We start from the raw sequence: 25,236 nt of genomic DNA on the forward strand, positions 1-25,236 counted from the left end.
CTCAGTCCTCTCCTGCTATGGGACTATGAAGCTAAAGAACTTATGCACTTTCAAAATTCACTGGTGGAGCTGGTATAGGATAGACCTTCCCCCTCCAAAAGGGGAAAATGAGAAAGAAGAAAGGGGTAACTGGTCTCAAGGACCAGTCTTAAAAACCAACAAGGTAAACACAAGTAAACTTAAAGGCTTGAGAATCATCTTTCGCTCTGTGTTCTATCTTTCAGACATAGCAGGGTGGGAGTTGAGTCTCCAAGGTTCTGGGTAGCTGCATCCCACAGCTTTGCTTGGTGATCTATGCTGCAGCTCTCACAGTTTGGGTTCTCATACCTGGAGCTCTCCCAGTCTGGAGTTGCATGCTGATGGCTTTATACACCTGGGGTCTCAGGGAAGGCTCTATTCCCATAATTCCACTAGTCACTGTCTTAGTGGAGGCTCTGAGGCAACCCTGCCCCTGTAGCAATTCTCTGCCTGTGCCCCCAGGCTCTCTGATGCATCCTTTAAAATCTAGAAGCTCTTGCACTTTGTGAACATGCAGAGTTGGTGCCACATAGGTACCACCAAGGTTTACAGCTTCCAGAGCAGTGGCCTAAGCTACACCTGGGTCCACTCCAGCCACAGCTGGGGTTGCCACAGAGTACTATGCCCAAATGTGTGGAGCAAAGACTTGAGGCAGTGCTGAGCAGTAAACCCCAAGGTGACAGGAGTGCCTTGAGCCCCTCCTTTCTAGCCACATGAGCCCAGCACTCTGGGCCTCTGATGGGGTAGTTGCCTCAAAGATCTCTAAAATGCCTTTGGGATCATTCTTTCATTGTCTTGGTGAATAGCGTCTGACTTCCAGAAACCTATTCAAATCTATTTACCAAACACTTATTTGATCATACCCTCTGTGTTCTCTCCTAAACACTTTGTATTCTTTACATAGCCAGGTTGAGAATTTTCCAAATCTTTGAAGTTTTGCTTCCCTTTTGATTACAAATTTTATCTTTAATGCATTTCTCCCCTCTCACATGTTACTATAAGCAGCCAAGAGAACCCCATGCAGCACTCTCAACACTTTGCTTAGAGATTTCTTTCATCACTGCCAGAACTTGCCAGAGTTCATCACTGGCAAGTTTTGCATTCCAAAATGAACTTGGACATGGACACAAACTCAGTCAAGATTTTTTTTGCCACTTTATAACAAGGATAGATGTTCCTCCAGTTTCTAGTAATAATTTCCTTATTTCCTCCTGAGATTGCATCAGAATAGTCATTACCTCTATATTTCTGCCAGCATTCTGTCCACAACCATTTGTATAATCTCTAAAAAGGCTGAGGTTCTTTCTGCAACTTTCTTATTCTCCCAAGCCTCATTAGAATAATGCTTTACAGTTCAGCCTGGACATATTAGCCAGTTCCAAAGCTGTATCCATAGTTTTAGGTTTTTGCTAGAGCAGCACCCCATTTCTTGGTTCCAAATCCTGTCTTAGTCCTTTTGTTCTGCTATACCAGTATACCTGAGATTGGTTAACTTGAAAATAATATAAATGTGTTCTCCATTTTGAAGACTGAGAAGACCAAAATCAAGATAGTAGCAGCTCACAGTGTCTGATGGGGAATCAGTGTCTGCTTCAAAGATGGCACCTTGAATGGTGTGCCCTCACATGGCATAGGGACAGAGTGGTAAAAGGGGCCTAACCAGTTCCCTCAGCCATTTTATAAACTTGCTGAATCCATTTATGAGGGTGGAATCCCCCCATGAACTAGTCAACTCCTAAAAAGCACCATTTCTTATTGCAATGGGGATTAAGTTTCAACATGACTTTTAGAGGGGACACAAATGTTCAGACCATAGTAGATGATGTTCCAATTGGGCTCCACAAAAAACAGCTTGAAATGATAGTCAGCAATATAGAAATACATTATATCTGTGTAGGTAGAGGATACAATGACATATATTGAAAGCTGTTGAAAAGTAGGGGGTGCGAGGGAAAGGGTAAAGGAGAATAATGGAAGGGGTTGAACTCATACAGTGGCAGTACATTGAGAAACCCCTCAGAAAAATTGACTTTGGAATTAATAATGAATAACAGGACTGTAAAATAGGTACAGTGTGTGGGGAGGAGTACTTATGGGAGGAGGGAAGGTGAATAGAAGACATGAAGGTGATGGATACAGTTGATGTGCTTCATATACATATATAAAATTAGAATGATGAAACCTCTTGCAAGTGCTTTAAGTGGGGCTTTAAATGGGGATTATAGGAGTGGAGAGATGGTGGGGGCAATCTAACCAATACAATGTAAGACTATTTGGAATTGTCATAATGAATGCCCCCTATGCAATGAATATATCCTAATAAAAATGAAAAAAATACAGCTCTGCTTTCCCATATGCCATGGTGGATGAACAGCAACACTCAGTGGGAGAGGCTAGAGTCTCCATAACAGCTCGTATTTCAGACCTTGTGCAAGAGATACTTGGTGCCTTGTCTAACTTCTCCAGCATAATCCATGGCTCTAGAGCAGAAGCTGGCAAACGTTTCCAGTTAAGGAATGAGTAAGAAAGGTTTTAAGGTCTATAGGCTGATGGATTCTGACACAATTATTTAACTGCTGTTATAACACAAAGTAGCTATGGGTAATATGTAAATAAATGTACAAGGCTGTGTTTTGAAACATTATTTTGAGGCTGAATTGTTCATTTCATATAATTTTCAGATATTGCAAAAATTTTACTCTTTTTTTGAGTTTTTTCTTTTTGCAGTACTGGTGAGCAAACCCAGGCCTTGTGCGTACTGTATTCCAAGCCCTTTTTCTCAACCATTAAAAAATGCAAAAATAGCTGGGCTTAGTGGCACATGCCCGTAATCCTGGCACTCAGGAGGCTGAGGCAGGAAGATTGCGAGTTTCAGGCTAGACTGGGCTACATAGCACGACTCTGTCTCAAAACAACAACAGTAGTCAAAAAAAAAAAATCTTAGCTGACAAATATTACAAAAATCAAGTGTTGAGACAGATTTGAACTGTGAGATGGATACTTTACCAGCCCCTACTGAAGATATTAACTCAGAAATTTCCCTCTAAATCCACTGCCTAAATTGATACTGAATGAACAGCAAGGGAAGTTTGACAAGAATTATTTTAGCTGATTTGTATATATATTGTCCTTGTAACACATCATAAATATCATCCAGGCTATCGGTGGAGAGCAAAGGAGAAAAATTGCTGAAAATTATTTCCAAACCCAAAGCCATTAGTATGTTTAAATGCTTTTTGTTTTCAAGTCCTGCCTATCATGGGGTGGTCATACAGCAACATAGTTCAAAGTGATTTCCAAGAATTGAAACTTAAGGATCTTTTCCTCCATCTCTCTTTGCCAGAAGGAGATAACATATAATGATGTCTTAATCCCCTAGTTTATAATCTTTAAAGAAAAGTGGCCCACTTACTTTACCCTTAAAAGTTAATGTTATGCTATCATATCTTTTGTCTAAGAGTTCATTATTTCCTAGCATATTATCAAATGCTTTAAATAGTTAAAAATAATTGACCAAGGTGCATTCTACTGATTTTCTTCCAGGTATGTTGTTTTCTTCCTCATTGACGAAATCTGACCATGTACTTTCTGGCCCACTTTTTATTGTGGACCAATGCAGTGTGGGCTTCTCCCACATAGATGATGCTGTTCCTTTAGAAGAGTAACCTGGTAACTTGTTGTCTCCTTACAATCTGTGTCATAAAGACCCATCCCATTCTAGAAAAGACAGAAAGTAAACTGAGGCTGCAGAACTGTGCATCTTTTGAGTATGTCGTGTTGCCTTAGTTTCTCAGATTTAGAACACAGCCAGAGAGAGGGAATCTTGCTATTCCTTCCCAACACAGTGATACACTGTGCACTCTGCCATGGGCAGCAACTGTTGGGATACAAAAATAACAATGATATTTTCCCCAGAGAGATTATAATGTTTAAACAACATAACACATCATTTGGAGAGGGAGAGAGAAGGGAGGAGAACCTGGAGGTCAGCACATTTGGAATTGGTGTCTTGGCTTCACTAAGAGACCTTTGGTGAGAGATTTTCTAAGATTCAGTTTTCTTGACTGCAAAATGATGCTAATATTGTCACAATTAGATCCCTGGGAAGCTAACTCAGAGAAGGAGGTTACTGTGTAAGAGAATGTTTGTGAGGGAATGTTCTTGAAGCTAACATCTGTAAAAAGGAGAGAGAAGGAAGGAGACTAGCCATGGAGAAGTCAAGCTGTTACATGGTTTCAGTGGAGGACTTTACTGATTCTGAAGGGAACTGAAGCTGGATGGTCTTGATTGGGGATGTTAGGGCCAAGCCTTTGAATTTCCAAGCCCAGCAGACACTGGGTATAGGCCATGCTGGGAATGGATTGTGGCTAAGAAAGATGTTGTTTTCAGCCATACCAGTGCCCACCGGGACTGACAGTCCACCAGTGGCACCCCTAGCACTTGGGGAATACCTGCAGATCTGTTGGGATGAGTAAGTGATTGAATACATGTAAAAGTGATACATACAGGAGGCAAATAGATTTGGTACTCATGTCTAAGGAGTTATGGTTGGTTTTTTGGGGGCAGGATTGAAAGGAAAAAGAAGGCAAGGAGTGTGTTTGAGGATAGTGATTATATCAGGTTAACTATGTTAATTTAAAAAATTATTTTAAAAAATGTCAAGTCTGTAAGAAAGTTGTAAGAAGAGCATGATGAACAGATGCACACACACATTTCACCTAGATTTACCAATTGTTAACATTTCAGCTCATTGTACAATCTATGTATGCAGTATATACACATGTGTAATGTATACACCTTACTGGGTCATATTTAAGTGTGTAGCTGTTAAAAATTAGGACATCTTTTTTTCTTTTGGAAGTACTGGGGTTTGAACTCAGGGCCTCTCACACTTGCTAGGCAGGGGTTCTACCACTGGAGCCACTCCACAGCCCATGACATCTTCTTATATAACCACAATAGTTTGATTAAATTTAGTAAATTTCATGTCATATCATACGGTTCCTTAATATATCAACCAGTCCATATTTAAATTTTGTTGATTGATCCAATAACATATGCAAAAAGTAGTTGTTTTCTGTCCTGGAATATCATCCAGGATCATACGTAGCATTAAGTTATCATGCCCCTTTGTGTGATTTATTAAAGAATAGTTCTTTAGTCATCTTTTGTATTTTTGACCTTGGCATTTTTGAAGAAGGCAGGCCAGTTGTTTTGTAGGACATGTATGTATCTCATTTTGGATTTATCTTATGTTTCCTTATCATTCAATCCAGGTTATACATTTTTTTTATTATTCATATGTGCATACAAGGCTTGGGTCATTTCTCCCCCCTGCCCCCACCCCCTCCCTTACCACCCACTCCATCCCCTCCCCCTCCCCCCCACCCCCTCAATACCCAGCAGAAACTATTTTGCCCTTATTTCTAATTTTGTTGTAGAGAGAGTATAAGCAATAACAGGAAGGGACAAGGGTTTTTGCTGGTTGAGATCAGGTTATACATTTTTGGTAGCACCCTAAAGAAGTAGTGCTGTGTGCCTATTTGAAATTTTGAAATTTATAATTCTGGGAAGTTGAAAATGAATGCAAAAATATTCAGAATAGTATAATTAACTCTCATGGACTCATCGACCCAGTCAGTTCATGGCCAATCTTGTTCATCTATTCTCCCATGTTATTTTAAAGAAAATTTTGTTTATTATGTCTTGTGTCCATTAATATTTCAGTAAATATGCAAATTGTAACCTGTTCTTTCACATTTTTCTTCTGGATGTCCACTAAACATCTCACACTCTAGCTGTCCAAAACTAGACTGAATTTCCCTGCCACACCTCCCCACTCCATGGCCTTCCCATCTGTGTAGAAGCAAAGGCAAGATCTAGGTTAAGTAAACACCTGTAAGTTCAATAACCAACACCTCTAAAGGCTGATTGGTATTGATGGTTTAAGTATATCAGGCCAATGACTTCATCATCTCTTGTTAGAAATCAAAGCTCTGTGATCAAGTTGGGGAGCAGCCCACCCAGGGATCATATTGCCGTCCTTCTTGCCCCCAAGCAGGGCCCTGGAGCTCAGCGAGTATTAGTGTATGCAGTGACAGACTTAAAGTAGACCTAACATAGCAGTTGGGGGCGGAACATGCAGGGACTGACTGCTGGGATTTGTAATCCTACCACTGACTGGCATGTACCCTTGGCAAAGACGCTAACCTCAGGTTTTCCATTTGTAAAGTGAACTAATAGTGGTGTTACTTTCATAGGTTTGTTTTTAGGGTAAGTTGAGATAATGTACAAAATGCAGTAAGTATAGTTTATGGCACATGGTAAATGCTCAGTTTACTTATAGTAAACTCTTAATATATGCATGAATATACTTTAGGGGAAAGGTCTCCTGTGCCTACTTGTTTTCATCCCCAGTTGTTGGTCCTGAATGTGCTCTGGTTTTGTGCTGTTGATTTACCCAAAGGCTATGACTAGAGACAGTTGTTGTCAATTCATTGTCACCTTCTGAGTTATGTAGTATTGTCAGGACTCATCCTCCACATGCAGAACACTCTGTGGCCACCCCAAAGAGCCTTTTCCTACAAGGTTACCCCTCCATCCAGCCTGGCTTCAGGTGGACACAAAACTTACCTGCTGTTCCGTATGGAGTTGAAGACACTATGGCTCTAAAATTCTTCTAATTTTTCTAATCACAGTGTTGTTCTGCTCTAGTCTTACCATCTGGGAAGCTGTTTCTTTTGACTAATGTTCTTAATCCTAGGGCTTAGTTTGGTAAGCATACTGATTATGTTTTCTTCTTTGCTGTGGCCACTAGAAATCGGAGAATCAAATGTGCCTCACCCTTCTACAACCATATTCTGTGCATTTCTCTGTATTAATCTTACTCTTAGAGTCTTACTTTGCCGACTTTATTTTCTCTTCACCCTGGTTTCAGCTAATTATTTTAATATAGTGTCTATTTTTAGGATACCTCAAATGCTTTGTGAAATGAAATGGTATAAACAAATAAGACAGAAAATAAATAGCAGAATTATAAAATGGAATCAGAAAGGCTTCCTGTCCCCTTTACCCCAGCACCCACCAAAGCAACTCTTCAGAAAAATTAGATGTGGGTTCTGCTGCAAGAAAATGTCATAGATTTGGTGACTTAATTAACAGATTATTTCCTCACAGTTTTGGAGTCTTAAAACCCACAACCAAGGTGTTGGCAGGCTTTGTTTCTCCTGAGGTGCTCTCCTCAGCTTATAGATGGCTATCTTCTGGTGTCTTTTTCTCTACATGGGCCTATATCCCTGGTGTCTCTGTTTCTGTGTATCCAGATTACTTGCAATAAGGACACCAGTCAGTTTGGATTGGAGCTTACCCTATGGTCTAATTTTTACTTAATCACTTCTTTCAAGTCCCTAACTCCAAATATAGTCACATTCTAAAATTCTGGGTATTAGGTCTTTAGCACAAAATTTAGGAAATACATTAATTCAGCACACAATATCAGCTGTTTTCATTATTTGTGGAATAAGGACTTTCTTACTGGGGCTTCCCTACTCCCCCTCCCCCCAGTTCAGAGGGGTAGACATGAGTCTACCCCTCTAGAAGGCATTTGTACAGACTGTGGTAGTGTCATCAAATGCCTCTCAGAGGGTCTGTACCTGTGGACAGAGATGACTGAGAGATTTTAGTGTGTAACCTTTTTTGATTGGTATCTTCTCTCTTGTTGGGAGCACTTGTCCACTCCTGTGCCTAGATCTTGGGTTCTAGGTGGTACACAGCTCTTGATCTGCCAGTGGCACCTCGGCCTATGTCTCAGCCACTTCCGGTCCAGGACACACCCTGAATTCTGTATGGATCCTTCTCAACGTGGTTCTCTTATTATCCAGAGTCTCTGGATAAGGCAACCCCAGTGCTACTGACCCCATGTCATGGTGCAGCATAACATGGAGAGACAGGGAAAGAGCACGACCTCATTTGTCCTGCCTGTCATCCAAAGATGGGGCAAGAATTCCAGTCACTTAACATTTCCTCTGTAAGTCAAACTGTCCTGATTCCCAACTCCAGCCATTAAAGAGAACAGCCTCCAGGTCTGTCCTTAGACAAACATTAGATACAGGATATACTTTCCCAAGCAACTCAGAGATGACTCAGCCTCTGTTTACACTATTGATTATGCTGTTGTGATGGAGCCCTGCTCTAGGTCTTGGTCACAGACCTACACATGGCGCCTGGCAGCATGGGCAGGAGGCTGGGCCCTGATGCAGCCCTGTCTTGCATTGAAGTGTGTGCACTCACCAGCGTCAGCAAGGAGATGGGCAGGGAGACTTCTGCTTCTGTAGTATCTCACAGAAGGAAAAAACAAAGGATTATTTTCCATAGCATTTTGTTAGTAGCAGTGCTGTAATCCTGAGAAGTTATGGTGTTTTTTATGGCAAAAATCAGAGCACTGGCTGAAGGTTGGGAGAAGCAGGCATGTGATAAGAACACTGCTGCCCAAGCCACAGGTTCTGTCTACTTTGTCTCTTGCTCCAGTCATGGTTTCCTGGCCAACTCTCCATAAGCATTCTGGGCCCAGCGATGTCCCCTGTGGCTGTAGTGTTGCCAGGCTTTCTATGACCCCACCTGACACTTAATGCAGGAGCCTTGAGACATCCTGTAATTGTGATCCCAGATTTTCACAGACCTGTCAGACTCTCTAAGATCAGTTAAGTGCTGGCTAGGGAATTCAGGATTTCCTCTTCTCCTCCTTCCCCTCTCACTTTACTTTATAGAGTAATTTTAGGCACACAGAAAAAAATGACAGGAAAGTACAGATTCCCATATACTCCTACCTCCACACATGCACAACCTCCATCAACTGTACCCCCTACCAGAGCAGTACCTTTGTTACGTCTATTGAGCCTATATTGATCCATGGTGATCAATTACAGTCCATAGTTTACTTAGGGTACATGCTCGGTGTTGAACAATCTGTGGGCTTGGACAAGTGTACACTATGCAGCCATCATTCAGCTATGGTATAGAATAGTTTCACTGCCCTAAAATACTCTGCACTCTGCCTACTCATCCCCCTCTTGTCTCCATCCTTTGCAAAACACTGATCTTTTGGCTGTTACCATAATTTTGCCTTTTCTAGAATGTCATATAGTCATAATGATATGATGTGCATCCTCTTCAGATTGTGCCCTTTCACTTAGTAATGCAGACTTAAGGTTCCTCCTTGTCTTTTCATAGTTTGGTGGCTCAGCACATAATGATACTCCATTGTTTGCTTGTCCCACAATTAAGTCACCTATTCATCTGCTAAAGGACATCTCGGCTGTTCCAAGCATTGCCAATTATGAATAAAACTGCTGTGGGTTTTTGTGTGTACATATTTACAACTCTTTTGAGTAAATAACAAGAGCATCATTACTGAGTCATATGGTGAAAATGTATTTGATTTTGTGAGAAACTACCAAAGAGTCTAAACCAGTTTGCATTCCAACCAGCAATGAATGGTGTTCCCTTTGTCTGTATCCTTCTTGGCACTGGAAATTGTCAGTGCTCTGTATACTGGCCACTCTGATATGTGTGATAGTATCTTGTTATCACTTTAATTTACACATCCCTCACAATACGGATGTGGAGAGTCTTTTGTAGGCTTATTTGCCACTTGTATATCTTCTTTGGTGAGGTATCTGTTGCAGTTTTGGTTTTTTTTTTTTTTTCCTTATTGTTGGGTTAAAAGCTCTTTGTTTATTTTATATAACAGGGTTTTTTTTAATCAGACTGTCTTTTGTAAATATTTTCTCTCAGTCTAGGACTTGTTTTCCTTTTCTCTTGACAGTTTTTTTTTTTTGCAGAATAGAATTTTTAAATTTTAATGTACACCAGCTTATCAATCCTTTCTCTTACAATTATGCCCTCAGTGTTGTATCTAAAAAGTCATTGCCATACCCAAGTTTATCTAGGTTTTCATCCTATGTTATCTTCCATGAGTTTTATAGTTTTGGATTTTACATTTAGGTTTATGATCAATTTTAATATAATTTTTGTGAAAGGTGTTAGGTCTGTGTCTATATTTAGTTATTTGCATATGGATATCAAATGGTTCCAGCACCATTTGTTGAAATGACTATCTTTGACCCATTGTGTGGCATTTGCTACTTCATTAAAAATCAGCGGGCTGTAATTGTGTGGTTCTATTTCTGGGCTATTTGTTCTTGCCCCTTGATCTGTTTGTCTACTCATTTGCCAATACAACTATCTTGATTACTGTAGCTTTTTAGGAGGCTTAATATTGAATAATATCAGTCTTACAGCTTTGTCGTCCTTCAGTATTGTGCTGGTTATTGTGGGTCTTTTGCCTCTCCATATAAACTTTAAAATCTGTTTGACAATACCCATAAAAGAACTTGCTTGGATTTTGCTTGAGAATGCATTGAAACTATTATTCAAATTGGAAAGAACTCACATGTGACAGTGTTGAGTCTTCCTATTCAGGAATATAGAATATCTCTCCATTTTCAAAGCTCTCCTTTAACTTGTTTCATCAGTTTTCTAATATTTCTTATATAGACATTTTGTTAGATTTATACCTAAATATTTCATTTTGGGGGATGTTAGAGAAAATAGTATTGAGTTTTAATATCAAATTCCACTTCTTCTTTACTGGCGTATGAGAAGGTGATTGGCTTTTGTGTATCCTGAAATTTAGCTAAATTGCATATTAGTTCCAGGACTCTTTTCCTTAATTTTATGGATTTTTCTACATAGATAATCATATCACTATAACCATCTGAGCAAAGAGAGTCTTATTTCTTCTCTCACAATGTATATTCATTTATTTCCTTTCCTTGTCTTAATGTATTGCCTAGAATTTTCTGTGCAATGTTAAATAAAAGGACAGGCAAAAAGGAACATCCCTGCCTGTATTTGATCTTAGAGAAAAATCCTTCAGTTTCTTATCATTAAGGATGATGTTAGCTGCAGGTTTTTTATCAAGTTGAGGAAAGTTCCCTTTGTTGCTGGCCTGCTGCAAGTTTTTATAATTAATAAAATGCTACCATCAGTGTTGAATTTTGTCAGATGACTTTTATGCATGAAAATGATGGTATGGTTTGTTTTCATTTTTAGCCTTTAGATTTGATTGATTATACTAATTGATTTTCAAATGTTGAGCCAGCCTTACATAACTGAAATGAATCTACTTGGTTTTGATGTATAATTCTTTTTATACATTATTAGTTTTGCAAATATTTTGTCCAGGATTTTTGCATTTATGTTTATGAGAGATATTGATCTATAGTTTAATTTCTTATACCTTGTGTGGTTTTGATATTAGGGTGATGCTGGCCTCATAAAATACATTAGGAAGTATTCTCTGCTTCTATCTTCTGGAAATTGTAGATGGCTGGTGTGGTTTCTTCTTTAAATGTTTGGTAGAATTCACCAGTGAGCTCAATTGAGCCTGGTGCTATTTCTGAAGGTAATTAATTATTGGTTCAATTTCTTTAATAGATATAGGACTATTCATAGTATCTATTTCTTCTCATATAAATTTGCATCTGTGTCTCAAGGATGTGTCCCATTTCATCTAGATTATAAAATTTGTGAGCATAGAGTTGTTCACAGCACTGCTTTATTATACCTCTAATACCCCTTGGAGCTAGAGTTATGTCCCCTCATTCATGTCTGATATTAGTAATTTATGTCCTCTTTCTAGTGTCTTAATTAGCCTGGCTAAAGGAGTATTTGTTTTACTGATCTTTCTGGAGAACTAGCTTTTGAATTTTTTTATTTTCTCAATTTCTTGTTTTTAATTTTGTTGACTTTGCTAAATCTTATTATTTATCTAATCATTATTATTTGTTATCTTCTGCTTACTTTGGGTTTAATTTGCTCCTCTTTTTCTGTTTTCCTAAGGTGGAAACTGAGATAATTAATTTATATCTTTTTTCTTTTCTAATACATGCATTCAATGCTATAAAATTTTCCCCTTTTTTGCTGGATTGCACAAAATTGTGTCACACATGATTGGGTACCCCTGGAATCTTTAACACTCACATTTGTCCACACTGAGCCTCCCAACAGTTCATCAATTTCAGTTCATTGTTTCTCCACCTTGGCACTCGTTTCCACAGTGGTTTCCACTCATGAAGGTGTTCTGAAAGGCTATAACTCCAGGGATCCACTCAGGTTTCTCTCCAATCTTTTGTTAGAAGTTTGCTCTGTGTCCTCACCTCCTTCATTGTTGATTTTTGATTTTTCAGTCTGTTCAGCTTTTTATTTGATTAAGTAGGTGGAAACTTCTAAGCTGTTTACATGGGGAACCAGAATCCAGTAGTCTTCCTTTTATTCTGTACCTCCTACTTAGGGATTGAAAATAGCCTGCCACATTACATTGTGTTCTAAGAAATATGGGTCAAGCCCTCAATAGGGAAGTGCTATGCTTTGAGAATTCATATGTTGGAAGATTGGTCCATAATGTGGTGATATTGAGAGGCAGTGGAGCCTTTAAGGGGTGGAGCCTAGGGCAAAGTGATTGGGTCATTGGGGGACCAAATAGAATAGGAAAGCAAAAAAGGAGAAAATTCTCTCTCTCTCTCTCTCTCTCTCCCTCTCCCACTCTTCTTCTCTCCCTCCTACCACTCTTCTTCTTTCCCTCCTCCTTCCCACCTCCCTCCTGGTAACTGAGTTACCAGTTAACACGTATGAATAGCATGTTTTGCTGATCAAAGTTTAACACTAACACCTGAGTGAAATGTATCTAATTCTAAGTGATTTATAATATTGACATATTATAAATAAGTCAATTTAATAAGTAATAATAAATATAATAAGTGATTTGTTATATTGACATATAACAAATGCAATATATAATAAGCCTAATAAGATAATATATAGAAAGTGGAGATCAGAGAGAAAGTTAGAAAGTCAAATTGCTGACCACAGTTGCTATGGCCAAGAATATGGTTTGATTCTCTGTATTCACAAAGGTAGGTCAAACAAGGCAAACATTCATTATACAACTACTAGCTCTCACTATCAAGAATATGAATGTTTTACCAGTTTTTCAAAGAAGACAGAGCTTCTTACATGGTGTTTATATAAAGAATATTGACTGAAATAATATCCTTAACAGTTCTGCAGGAAAGGTAGTTGTGAATTCATAAAGGTGGCTTCTTGGGTGACAAAAGTCTGCCCTGTGATGAACTAAACCATGTACTTTTCTGGGGTCTAACTCCATCTGATGGTAAATCATGGACTATCCCAGGATTATGTACTTGTACTTAATGTACATGTACTTTTCTGGGGTCTAACTCCATCTGATGGTAAATCATGGACTATCCCATGGATAATCTATTGGTCTTAATTAGAATTAAATGTTTACTTCTCACTTTTTAAAATTAAAAACATGTGACCCTTGAAGGGATAAGAACAAAACTGAAGGCAGATTGTGATTTAAATTCTCTGGAGAATAAATGACAGGGATGCCCTTGGCTGATTTGATGAGTATGTTTTTCTACTTTCATGCATTAATTAACTAAAGTGTTTTGACTTTCAATTTTTATGGTCAACTCCTAATCAAGGAGTGTTGAAGTATGATCACTATTACTGATGTTCTAAGAAATGCAGGATGCAAAACAACATCAATTAGAACTCAATGTGGAGTCTCATCAGTCTTCAGAAAGAGTATATGGTTTGTATATGAAATATCCCCCACAAGCTTGCATGTTGAATGCTTAGTCTCTAGCTGGTGGTGCTATTTAGGAAAGTTCTGGAAACTTTAGGAGGAGGAACCTTGTCAGAAGAAGTATGTCATTGGGGGCATGCCTTTCATAGGTGTACCTTGTCCCGGTCCCTTCCTTTCTCTCTACTTCCTGTCTGCCATGAAGTGAAGAACCTCTTCCTTCACACACTTCCTGCTGCCATGATGTTCTACCTAAGCACATGGAGCCAAGAAACCATGTAAAACCATGAAACCATGAGCCCAAATAAACCCTTCCTCCTTCTAAATTCTTCCTTCAGGTATTTTGGTCATAGCGATAAAAAATAGAGTAATACACAGAGATTCTGCTGTGTTCATTTGCCCATTCTTCAGACAGTAGAATCTTATAATTATCAGGAACATAATGTAATGAGGCATGGGAAGGTTTCTTAACTTAGAACTCTCCAGAACATCTCAAGGATTTGTTATGTATAATCAACTTTACATTCTGGCAGGAAAACATTTTATGAATGCAGAAACATGTAAAAAACAAATTCTGATGGCTGCATGAATGGGAGGTAAGGATAAGAAATGAGCATAACACATTTTTGCCTCTTTTTTAATTAATAAAAATACTTTATTGAATTTAAGAAACTTTTTTTAAAATTTCAAATATTTGCACACAGGTCACCACTCTACTTTTTCTAGAATCCCAGATGTTTGGACTTCAAGATTGTCACTTCTTTCTTTGTGTCACAGAGCATAGAAAATCCCAAATCCTAGCACTTCCCCGCCCCTTTTGACTATAGCTATTCTGTGACCCCAGCAAAGGGCAAGGAAGTGGGAGAGACATACATTCTGCAGGAGAAGAAGATATACTCACACTTTGAATGCACTGCGTACTGTGAAACATTGTGCTCTTGTTTGGGTCAGGGCAGAGCTGAGAGTGAGGTACTGGTCCCTCAGTGAGCTCAGAAGTTTAGAAAGAGAAAACAGAGACATATTGACAGCAAGACACTGAGGAGCCACTGTGGAGTTGGGAGCTTGTTGCAACCTACCTGTGGTGTAAGGCAAAGACAGGTCCATGACAGTATGTGAACAGCAATTGCTGAGAAGAGCTGCAGAGGAAGAAGTCCAGCACCCTGGTCTATGGGGGTCTCCTGGGAACTCTACTAAACTTGAAATTCAAACACAGTGCCTTAAAGACTGGAGGGAAAACCTGAGCTTGGTAGTTTGCTAATCCCATGGTTTTGATTAGCATGGCTGTCTTTGACAGCCTTAAATTTCTACCTCTTATTTAAGAATTAGGGATTATCCTCCTTGGCCCCTGATACAGACTGAATGTTTGAGTATCCCCTACCTTCTCCCCAAAAAAAGAATCAGAGATTGTACTTTTATAGTATGACTTTTCCAGTACTGTCTAGATTTTTCTTTCTTGTATGAAATGGACTTTGCTGGTGGTCTTCAGTTTGCACCATTCTATTTTCAACTGGGATGAACTATTCATTGTATCACTTCTTTTATAATTACAAAGTTATTCATATCAGTTTTAACTGAGAATTCTCAAGGACAAATTTTAGTGCAGTTATCATCTTCTGATTTTTGGAACTCAAGTGCCCTTGTAGCATGACAGGTGCTGCTTCATTCTCCTTGAATGCCTTCTGTTCTTTGCTTGGCCTATAGCTTTCTGTTGTCCTCTGCATGAGTACTCTGCCCACCATGGTACTAAGAAAGATACTTTAAAATTCAATGACACATACTCTTTCCCAATTGACTCTTTGGGAAACATAACAAAGCAGCATAAGTTGGTTCTCAAGTAATTATTTAGACTGTTTTAAAAAACTTATTGGCGTAAAAAGAATCATTTTCTAGATCTGAACTAGGATGAATCTTCCACTGTCAGAAGCAGAAACAGCCTCCTATCTGCTGCCTACAGTAGCTTAGGAAGGTGTTCCCCTTAAACACCACTCTCAGACAATAAGGTTTCATTACCTACCCCCCACCAAGATTCTGTATAGATTGGAACATGTACGTACAAGACAAATGATTTCTAATTTTATTTTCCTTGATAATATGTCTGCCTAAATTGAAGAATAGCTAGCAAGTCAATTAAGTTAGGAGATGAGTCTTTTGCCCGACAGTGTGAAGAATCTCTTGTTTAGCTACATAAGGGTGAAACATTATATTTTGAAAGGTAGATAGAATTACATAATTTCCTTATTGCATTTTGTCCATAGAAAAAAGATGCTGAGATGGTTTAGACAGGCTTATTTCATTCTTTATTGATTTTCTAGCACAAAGGTTAGATATTTAATAAGCAGCTGATAGAAGAATGAGTGGATGTATTGATGAAATGGCCATAAAAAAGTAGGCTTTCTTCTATATTGCACACTTTGAGTCTCCAAAAGGTTACACATAATCTATGACAATTCAGCATGTCTTTGGTTTGCCTAGATGTATTGTGATTAGGCTTAAGGAAAATGAACTGAGATGGCAGGTTTTGAACACTTATAGGCTTTGTTTCCTCTGGACAATGGAGGCTTAGTGAGGAACTGTTTTCATATGAGGATTGGTAGGCGATTTTTACAGGCGACACCTCGTAGATCTTAAAGACTAGTTCTCAAATCTAGATGGGGAGAGATTTTGTAGACAACTTCATGAATAAACAGTTTAGCTATCCTCTTCTAAGGATTTTTAAAAACCTCTTGTATCTCATTTTTCTTTTGTTTTCTGCCTTTTTAAAAACTTTTACTTTGTACATGACACATACAGTTTCAAATTTAAAAGTGAAAAGCAATGTCAGAGGTGCTGGTATTCACACCTTCTGAGTGTCAGCTGTAGCAGGATGTGTTCCTTTGCTGCTTCTGAACATCTGTAGGATAAAAGTACAGTGTGTATCTAGAAGAATGACAAATATGGGGAAAATGACAGGAAGTGTATCACAACTTAATGTGGCTTCTCAAATAATTTGCATCATCTAAACTTCGCTCTAAAATGAAGATGTTTCCTTTTTAAAGTGTCAATTACCAATACCCATGACAGGCTTCAAGAGTCACAGCATGACCATTGCAGACCTCCTTCCTAAGCCATGATTAGGGAAGGGGGAAATATGCGTTCCCCAACAGCTGTTCTCCCACCCCTTCCATAAACTGCGCTGCGGATCAGTGGGATTCCTGGAATCTCTTATCCTTTATTTAGATGTGTCCAGATTTGTATCAGCCTGGGGAGATTTACAAGCCCTAAGCAATTTAATCACCTTTATGACTAATCAGAGCTATAGCTTTGGACAAATTATTTAAGCTTACTGAGTCTCCCTTTTCAACACCATAAAATGGGAAAGCTAATGTTGCCTACGCTCCCACTTGTTTATTATAAATATTTAATTAAATGCAGAGAAACACATTGTATTCCATGGTGTTGGACTGAATATTGGTTATTAATGGGGAAATGGGTGTGGGACAGCAGAAATGTTAGAGATCATGCCAAGATATTTGCCAGTCAAAGGCGACACTGTAGACAGCACAAACAAGGTTATCACTGAAGAGCATAGTTTGTGCACAGACTTGGTGTCCATTATCAAGGTCTAATGATAGACATCCTGGAAAACATGAAGATTTAGCAAATGTAAATGACTGGCTCCTGTCTTGAAGAACTCCTGGATAACGTAATAGAAGCCTGCAAGCACTAGATATATCCAAGCTTATGTATTTTTTTCTGCTGGGAATTGAACTGAAGGCATTGCATATGATACGTATGTGATCTACCGCGGACACACACACACTCCTGAGCTATTTTTTATCTTAATGAACTATTTGATTTAATGTATTTTAGGAAAATATTAGAATATGCCATAGTTACTAGGTAGGTGCAAGAAATCTTAGAAGGTAACCAGGCTACAGTCACCCACCCTGCCAGAAGCCATGAATTTCTCCCATAAAACTGTAATCACCCAAGAGAAGGCACCTAAAGCTGAAATGGGAAAGGGTGTGTCTGGGTGGTGTGTTATTGCCTTGAAATGTTAGAAACATGGCTCTTGAAGTCAAGGAGACCTAAATTGAAACCCTAATTTTTTGCCACCAAACAACTCTGTGATCTTGAGCAAGTTGTTTTACCTCTTTTTGCCTATTTTTCAGGGTGGAACCAATTAGGTCATACATGTTAAGTAATTAGCACAGTGCCTCTAACATGTGAAAAGTCAGTATATTGCTGCTATTTTTATTACCTAGCCCCTCAAGAATTTCTTCCTGCATATTAGTACCGTTGCCTGCTACACTGATTACTGTGTCCAGGTGATGTTTTAGTCTTAGATTCTGCCCCAAACAGGCTGACTGGGAATGTACAGTGGCCACCTGTGGGAATTACAACAGCTCTTGTGCCTTAGAGATGCTATGGCATCTTCCCAGCTCACTGACCCTGATGTGGGGGTGCTGGGCATAGACATGAGCCCATTTTACAGATGGAGGGAGAAATCTTTAAATTTAACCTGTGTGTAGAGCAGATCTAGAACCCAAGCCTCCCGAGTACAAGTCCTGGTAATTCTTGTGCAGTGTGGGTCCCGTGTGGGTTTTGGCTCCAGGGATCCTTCTGAAGCATCTGCTCATAGTTTAACACTGCTTCTTTAGAAGGCACTGAACAGTCATTGAATGAGCATCCAGTTACTACTGTTGCTTCTATATATGCAACATGCAGCACAAACTCAAGCTCTGGTCTCTTCTAATCTAGAATAGGGGCCAGGGTGACTCAACCAGTAGTCTCCAGACCCCTAAGACACTCACTAGTGCCTGAGTCAGAATAATTCAAATAGGAAAAGACTAAAAATAATGGGCAGAAGCGGATAAGATGTGGGAAGGTTTTACAGGTCTCACTTTGTTGACTAGGCAACAGATCCAAAATTTTTCATATTATATGTTATTAAACTGTTATAAAAGTGTACAAAATGATGTTTTGATATACTAATGACTAAATTACTACAGTTAAGAAAATTAACATACCCATCTTTCTTTCTTTGTGCATGGCGAGAGTATCTAAAACTCTGCTTTCCTGGCAAATTGCCAGTATATAATGAAATATTATTAAGTACAGTCTTCATGCTGTACATTAGATCTTTGGACTCATTCATCTCATGTAACTGAAACCTCATACCCTGTAATTTGCTTTTCCCCTCCCCACCACTGTTCTATTTTCTATTTCTATGCATTCAATTTTGTTTTGTTTCATTTAGATTCCACACGTAAGTGAGATCATGCAGAATTCTTTGTGTCTCTGGCTTATTTTACTTAGGATGATTCTTCTAGGTTTATCCATGTTGTTGCAAAAGAGGGATTTTTTTTTAAGTTGAGTAATATTTTGTATATATATACATATGTACATATATATACACCACAATTTCTTTATCCAGCTGTTGATAAACAGTTGGGTTGTTCCCACGTGTTGCCATACTTATATTGTTTCAGTCCTCAGTACAAAGGCATAGAGTTTTGTTTTGTGTTTTTTTTAGATTTCTATATGTGTATGTATATGCAAAGATAATTCTCTAATAGCTATTTGTTTTCTTTCAAATAAGTAGAGAGTCTTCTGTAGTTATTATAAACATAGACTCAAACAGCCTAATTTCCTTTTTTAAAACTATGCCTCTCTGATTTTCTACTCAAATAGAACTTTTTAATGCAAATGAAAGCATGAATCAAGCATAAAAACAACCTAATTGCTAATCACCATATTTTTAAGTGATCCTTAATTAAAACAAAATTTAAAGTGAATACAAGCATATTAGAAACTTTTGCATGTCCATGTTTATCACCCTATACCAATATTAACTCAAAATGGATCAAGGATCTTAATATCAGACCCCAAACTCTAAAGCTATTACAGGAAAGAGTAGGAAATACTCTGGAATTAATAGGTATAAGCAAAGACTTTCTCAATGGAACCCCAGCAGCTCAGCAACTAAGAGATAGCATAGATAAATGGGACTTCATAAAACTAAAAAGCTTCTGCTCAACCAAAGAAATGGTCTCTAAACTGAAGAGACCACCCACAGAGTGGGAGAAAATATTTGCCAGCTACACATCAGACAAAGGACTGATAACCAGAATATACAGGGAACTCAAAAAACTAAATTCTCCAAAAATTAATGAACCAATAAAGAAATGGGCAAGTGAGCTAAACAGAACTCTCTCAAAAGAAGAAATTCCAATGGCCAAAAAACACATGAAAAAATGCTCACCATCTCTAGCCATAAAGGAAATGCAAATTAAAAGCACACTAAGATTCCACCTCATGCCTGTTAGAATAGGCATCATTAAAAATACCACCAACAACAGGTGTTGGTGAGGATGTCAGGGAAAAGGAGCCCTCTTACACTGCTGGTGGGAATGTAAACTAGTACAACCACTCTGGAAAAAAATTTGGAGGCTACTTAAAAAGCTATCATTGATCTACCATATGATCCCTCAATACCACTCTTGGGGATATACCCAAAAGAATGCGACACAGGTTACTCCAGAGGCACTTGCACACCCATGTTTATTGCAACACTATTCACAATAACCAACTTAAGGAAACAGCCAAGATGTCCCACTACTGATTAAGAAAATGTGGTATCTATACACAATGGAATTTTATGCGGCCATGAAGAATGAGATCTTATCATTCACAAGTATATGGATGAAACTGGAGAACATCATTCTGAGTGAGGTTAGCCTTGCCCAAAAGACCAAAAATCCTAAGTTCTCCCTCATATGTGGTCATTAGATCAAGGGCAAACACAACAAGGGGATTGGAGTTTGAGCACATGATAAAGCGAGAGCACACAAGGGAGGGGTGAGGATAGGTAAGACACCTAAAAAATTAGCTAGCATTTGTTGCCCTTAACACAGAGAAACTAAAGCAGATACCTTAAAGCAACTGAGGCCAATAGGAAAAGGGGACCAGGAACTAGAGAAAAGGTTAGATCAAGAAGAATTAACCTAGAAGGTAACACCCACGCACAGGAAATCAATGTGAGTCAACTCCCTGTATAGCTATCCTTATCTCAACTGGCAAAAACCCTTGTTCCTTCCTGTTATTGCTTATACTCTCTCTTCAACAAAACTAGAGATAAGGGCAAAATAGTTTCTGCATGGTAGCGATGGGGTGGCGGGGAGAAGAAAGGAGGGGGGGGGGGTAAGGGAAGGGACAGGCGGAAGGGGGGAGAAATGACCCAAACATTGTATGCACATATGAATAAAAGAAAAAATTTAAAAAAAAAAGAAACTTTTGCATGTGCTCTTAATCTGTTTCCATCACTCATGAAGCCAAGCCCTCAGGTCCCCCCGCTTCAGGGAAACACACCACTGTGCTCACATTGGACCTGTGTCTCAAATGCCATGACCTTTCCTCCTGAGATACTAACAGAAAAGGTACAATTAATGGCTTCACCGGGTGACCAGGCTCTGAAGATGCACACTGAGTTGTCCTTTCAATTATATTTGGGGAAGAAGAGCTGAATTCACTAGCTTCCTTAAGGCTTCAGCCCCGAGGTCTTGCCTGTATTTTGATTGTGCAGTTTTTGTTATTTTGAAACAATATCTTCATGTCTCTCTCTCCTTAGGCAGAAACTGAGAAGGGAAAAACCTATGGGTGCCAGCATCAAACACTGTCTAGCTTGGATCAGGGAGATGAAAAATGTTCCTCTCAACATCAGCTTGTGAGGTTTTGAGGTTAGCATTTGCACTTCCCTTGATTTGTAAGAACTAATGACATAGTAATCATCACAGAGTAAGAATTAAACATGAAACTGCTGGTCCCTAAATACACATGAACAGCACACAGAAAACATCTCAATGGAATAAGGTGAGTTAGAAAACAGCTTTAAAATGGTTTGATTCTAAAGGAAATCGAAATTGTTCTCAAACTACCTTAATGCTGGGACTTGAGGCAGCAGTTCTGTTTTTATTTTCTTCTCATGCAATATAGAAAACAATGAGTGAGGCCCCAGTCCCACCAGCTGAAGTTCATAGGCACCCTCAGGACTGAAGCTAATGCAAGCAACTGTCCTGTACACCTAGGACATTGCAGCAACATCAGGTATTACATGAGTCAAGGAAAGTCAAAAGACTCTATGTGGCAGGAAAGTTGTTACCAGTTTTTGGAGATGAAACAAATAAAAATATGATCTGATTCCATAATAAGGATTCCTGTAAGAGTGAAAAAATAAGCATTAGTGTGATGCATTTATTAGCAGTAGGGTCCTGATGCTGATGGTATAGCCATGGTGACAGACCTCTCCACCCCATTACTTTGTCCACATTGGAACATTTGCAGGAGGCAGCATTAGCTCCAAATAGTCAAGCCCATGGCCTTCACCATTTAGCAGTAAAGTGAGCTCAGAGCTGAAGCTCATACTGTACTGCCTTCTAAATCTCCAACTGGCAGGCGAATTCCTCATTGGCCTTCATTCTAATTTCTCTCAGTTTCTTGTCCCATTGGATAAATAAGAATCAATGGAAGAAAGGAAGGAAGGAAATGAAGAAGAATAGAAGGACAGAAGGAAGGAAAGGAAAAAAGAAAGTGGAAAGGTGGAATATATGGGAAGGAGGGAAGGAAGGAGAGAAGGAAACCTCATTTGTAATTCTGTCATAGTGTCAGAGTTCTTCAGCCCTATTGCAAACTCACACAGATACATCCTGCTCACTCTCCATTTAGAAATGAATTTACTTTCATACAGTGGAAGAGAGTGTTCACTGGTAAAATATGTGGAGAGTAGTCTGGCAATGCCTATTCAATTTTTTAAATGAAAATTGCCAATCAACCCATTTCAGAATTTATGCTATAATATTAATATAAATGCCAAAATTTTATGTCAAAGGCTATCTATGGTAGGATTGGTTTGGAGGATTGCTTTTGTTTTTGAGGCTGGTCTCACTATGCTCCCCTGGCTGGCCTTGAACTCCTGGGCTCAAGGGATGCTCCTGCCTTAGCCTTCTGAGTGTCTGAGACAATAGGTGCACACCACTGCACCTGGCTTGTAGGATTGTTTTAAGAACAAAAAGCTATAAATAACATTATATTTAATAAGAATTGTTTTGAAAAATCAACATCTCTGAAAAGGAATATTCTCCTGCCATTAAAAAGAAGTGAGGAAGACCTGTGTGTGCTGGTGTGATGAGCTCTCTAGATTGTACCATTTACTGAGAAAAGAAAGGTGCAGAACAACAGGCGAGGTATGATCTCATTTATGTGATTTTTCAGTGTGCACAAGTGTGTCTGTATAATACATAGAAAACATAGTTAATAATTTACTGTATTCATATCCAACAGAATATTCTGCAACCGTTGCAAATACCATTTTGGCAGAACCTTGGGATACTCTAGCAATGTAATGCTAACTTTAAAAAATTCAAGACACTAGTGCCAGAGTTTTTCATATTCCCCTTTCTTGAGCATTTTCCAAAGTTATTAAATTCTCCAAAAAAGTCATTAATTGTTTTTAGTTTTTCCAACTCATATATAATGTTGACATACACATTAATTTTTTACTTAGTGTTATTTTCAAATTTCAGTTCTTTCCTATGTCTTATAATTACTGGTCCATGGGATGTGGCCTTTTATTATAATTACTGACTCACAGAATGTGACCCTTGATACTTCTTGCTAAATTGGTTTTCCCAACCCACAAACATTTACAATGTAATACTTCAATTTTTGCTAGTGGGATTGACTATTAAAACTCAGCATTTATTCAACAAACTTTTAAACTTGAAATAAAACAGTTATTAATGACCACTATTAGTAAAACCTAACTCCCTTAAAGGGTGAGCCACCATTACAGAAAATACCTTGGGCTGGTAAGGGAGAGCAGACTCATAAGTACATGTTATGTGAGTGGGGCTGTCATGGAATGACACCAGTGTCATGGGATCTCAGCACGCTTAGAGTATAATTGTGGAAATTAACCAAGGAGAGACTAGATTATTATACTTTTATTTGAATCTTCCTCTCCTGCCTTGCAACTAGAGACTGGCATTAACTTCCTGGTGGGTCTGTAGAAAGATATCTCTTCTTCCTCCTGTCAGAGTTCAAGTATGAACTGCACCTGACAGTGACAGGAAGCAGTTTGAGTCTGTGAAAGAAACATGAATGGTGACAGATATGTCTCACCCCGAATCTGTAACCAATCCCAGCTTTATAACACCCCATTTCTCCCTGGCTGCTTGGATAGCAAGATGGGCACCTAGACTCTGAAAGCATTTCCCTCAACTTCCGAACACTAAATCTCTAAGGAATTTAATTTAATCTCAGCCTCTACAAATCACACTTCTTTTTTTGGTGGTACCAGGATTTGAACTCAGGGCTTTGAGCTTGCTAGAACAGGTATCTCTACCACTTCAGCCATGCCCCCCGCTCTCTCAATATTTCTTAAGTCAAGAAATTCTAAACTGAACATGTTAACTAAGTTGAGCTATATGAAATTGCCAACATTTGACTTTTTAACCTGTAAAAATAACAATTCCATATGGTTCAACATAAAACCTGTGATTTAATTCTTCTTGTTTCTTCCCCGAGACTACCCACATGTTAGACCTAATCAAAACTTTGCTTCACATCAGATGGTATCTGTAATACCTGCCTGAGATACAAAGAAAAATGTTATTAACACAGGGGGACTTGTTTGACACTTCCCACTCAGAGCATCAGTAAAATAAGATTAACTTGAAGGGGAAAGGCTTCCTGCTTATTCATAAGCAAAGAGAGTTCTAGCCAATTTGGAATTAGTGGTCAGGAATAAACATGGGCAAGCAGACGTGGGAAACTACCAAACCCACCATAATTCAAGGCTGGTTGGCCTCCTCTTAAGATAGAGACCTGTAGCCTGATTAATTGTGACAGTGTGTTATGAGTCGTTTATTAATAATTTAAAATTTTATTTTCATGTATTTTATTTTTAATTGGCAAATAGTAATTACACATGCTTACAGAGTACAGTGTAGCATCTCAGTACATGTGTACAGTGTGTAATGATCTGGATAATTGGTATGTCTATCACCTCCAACATTTATCATTTCTCGAAATGTTACTAAAGCATCTCTCCAGAAATGGAGAAATGAAGAGAGAGAAGGAAGAGAACTTTGGTCTAATTCTGATAGTGGCCTCTTTTCCATGCCCTTCATACAAACTCCTGTTGTAAAAAGGTCAACTTAGAACTTCATCTGAAACCTGGTGCTGGTGTGCGAAACCGTGCCTCTGTGCTTGGAAAGCAGGCCTGTCCTGGTAGAGCATCAAAGATCTCTCTCAAAGCTGACTGGTAGCTTGAATTCCTTTCCAGGGTCTTACTACTCAAAGTGGAAGCTCCTCAAGCCAGTGTCTCCCTATCTCTAACGTGCCTTTGAGCTACTTGGGGTCTTGTTTAAGTGCAGAACAATCAAGCAGATCTAGAATGGAGGTGTGAGGCTCTGCATTTCTAACCAGCGCACATGGATTGTACATTGAGTGGTAAAGTTTTCCTAGAACATCTTTGTGATGGCCTTTGTTCCTTGTTTCTCACTCTCTGG

General features: G+C 38.8%; 1 protein-coding gene across 12 annotated transcripts in view; it reads left to right on the forward strand.

Moving 5' to 3' along the window:
* Positions 1–25,236, forward strand: part of Nek11 (NIMA related kinase 11) — a 295,994-nt gene that overhangs the window by 256,923 nt on the left and 13,835 nt on the right. The window lies entirely within an intron of this gene.

This window comes from Castor canadensis, chromosome 17 (genome assembly GCF_047511655.1).
Source record: "Castor canadensis chromosome 17, mCasCan1.hap1v2, whole genome shotgun sequence".
NCBI lineage: Eukaryota > Metazoa > Chordata > Mammalia > Rodentia > Castoridae > Castor > Castor canadensis.